At 57.9% G+C, this 2,500-nt stretch overlaps 1 non-coding gene across 1 annotated transcript in view; it reads right to left on the bottom strand.

Moving 5' to 3' along the window:
* The window catches only part of LOC124733819, a 1,909-nt gene extending 1,220 nt beyond the window's left edge, over nucleotides 1–689 (bottom strand). Inside the window, exon 1 of the ribosomal RNA XR_007009156.1 lies at nucleotides 1–689. This exon is cut by the window's left edge and continues 1,220 nt beyond it. This is a non-coding gene — a ribosomal RNA (small subunit ribosomal RNA).
* Nucleotides 690–2,500: the final 1,811 nt, after the last annotated feature.

Here is a 2,500-nt window from a genome sequence, read left to right as displayed (position 1 = left end):
CCGACGGGCGGTGAACCAACAGCGTGGGACACAAATCCAACTACGAGCTTTTTAACCGCAACAACTTTAATATACGCTATTGGAGCTGGAATTACCGCGGCTGCTGGCACCAGACTTGCCCTCCAATAGATACTCGTTAAAGGATTTAAAGTGTACTCATTCCGATTACGGGGCCTCGGATGAGTCCCGTATCGTTATTTTTCGTCACTACCTCCCCGTGCCGGGAGTGGGTAATTTGCGCGCCTGCTGCCTTCCTTGGATGTGGTAGCCGTTTCTCAGGCTCCCTCTCCGGAATCGAACCCTGATTCCCCGTTACCCGTTACAACCATGGTAGGCGCAGAACCTACCATCGACAGTTGATAAGGCAGACATTTGAAAGATGCGTCGCCGGTACGAGGACCGTGCGATCAGCCCAAAGTTATTCAGAGTCACCAAGGCAAACGGACCGGACGAGCCGACCGATTGGTTTTGATCTAATAAAAGCGTCCCTTCCATCTCTGGTCGGGACTCTGTTTGCATGTATTAGCTCTAGAATTACCACAGTTATCCAAGTAACGTGGGTACGATCTAAGGAACCATAACTGATTTAATGAGCCATTCGCGGTTTCACCTTAATGCGGCTTGTACTGAGACATGCATGGCTTAATCTTTGAGACAAGCATATGACTACTGGCAGGATCAACCAGGGAGCTGCGTCAACTAGAGCTGAGCAGCCGGCCGCCCGGGAGTGTGTCCCGGGGGCCCGCGCGAACACGCAAGCGTCCGCTCAATCATTCTGCAAACAGGAGGAGGCTGAGCTCCCCTGCACAATACACCTCGAAACCCTCTCAGGTCCCGGCGGCGCGCAGCGCCGTCCCAAGTACTTGGTCGGGTTCGAGAGAGGCGCAATCGCCCGGAGTTAGGCGAGTAGACGCTTTCGGTGCGACCACCCGTGCTCCCAACTGAGCTTGCCGCTGCCGACAGAGGCCCGGGAGCGTGCTGTCGTGGCATTGCCGGCGGGAGACAACACGCGCCACCTACGGTGACCGGCAGCTCCAACGCCAGCGCCACAGAAGGACAAAAGCCCCACTTGGGTGCCGAAGCGAACTCTCCCAGCACAGCGCACGCGCCAACACATCCGCACAGCTGCGATACAAACCACCAGCGAGAACCGCTGGGGCGACCGAGCAGCAGACGGCGTCGCGGCGCCGAGCGCCGGGCGGCGGCGCATCCTCAACGCACACAGTCCTCAATCGGACCAGCACACTGAAGATGTCCACCGCGCTTCGCACCGGGCCCGCGAGGACCTACTTTGGCCGCACGGCGCCGCGCGCAGGGTGCGCCGGCGCGCAGCTGCGACGCCTGCCGCGTCCGTCGGCCGGCGCGCCTGCCACTGGCCGCCCCCACCAGCCGGCTGTAGCGCGTGCGCCCACGCACCGCGCGGCCAGCACGCCGGGAGGCGCCCCCTCACCGGCCGGGGACGGTCCCACCCAGCCACCGCCGCGTATCGCTTCACACCCAGATGCCGTTCAGTTTCGTCGGCATGGTGGGTATCGCTGGAACAACCGGTTAGTACCTCAACCTATCGTCGCCATCACCGATTCACCCCTAGCGAGAACAACCGCACCACAACAGGTTACCATTTGTTCATTTGCGTAACTTCACCAGAAAACGCAGGCGTCCATCGCCATTTGCAACTTCAACGATTATTGCATGCCTGTGTCAGGTGTCACGCCACACTACGTCTGCCCACATACACGCAACAAAATGTGCACGCCTAGACAATACGTGGAAGGTGGCCCCCGTACGTATGCGATGTCCATTGCTCGAACGACTGTCAACCGGCCTCTGTAGCATGTCGCAGATATGGAACGCGGTGCACCATGCCATCACGGTGTGTGAGGAGAGACGACTAGGTCCGAATACATCAACAGACAGCTCATGCTGATCGCCATCCACGGCGTCCGTTCCTCCCACACGTCTCTATGGCGTACCACACTGCAATCCAGCTCTCATAGGGAGACGACACGTAGCTGCGTGCACAATATTTGCACTGTATGGTCCGCCGTTTTTGGGCGCAGTCGTTGTGCGGTCACACATGTGCCACGATGTATCATTCAGTACATAAGGACGAATGTGCAGTACAGATTGTGGTTCACGCGTACGACATCAGCGGACAGTTGACACAGGCCGCACCACAACGTAGCCTGAGTACGTCGCATGCGAAGGGCATTGAACATGCAAACTTCTCACCAACCAGCTTGCGAAGGCAGGGGGCAAGGTGGGGACGTGGGGAGGGGCGGCATGTACGTCCTGCTGCCATCCACATTACAGTGTACAGCAGGAGCATGTGGAAAGTGAGCAAGACTTGCAAGGTGTTTAACATGAAGCGATACACAGGGGTGCGGGCAGTGCGAGTAGCGAACTATATTGCGAGGGTTGCGGGTGGGCAACACTACAGTAATTGAACGAGTCGTATAACAATTACAGAGCAGGTTTAGGCGACAACGTGGGTTACGTT

This window comes from Schistocerca piceifrons, unplaced genomic scaffold (assembly GCF_021461385.2).
Source record: "Schistocerca piceifrons isolate TAMUIC-IGC-003096 unplaced genomic scaffold, iqSchPice1.1 HiC_scaffold_1410, whole genome shotgun sequence".
Taxonomy (NCBI): Eukaryota; Metazoa; Arthropoda; class Insecta; order Orthoptera; family Acrididae; genus Schistocerca; species Schistocerca piceifrons.
This window is presented reverse-complemented; position numbering and strand designations above follow the sequence as displayed.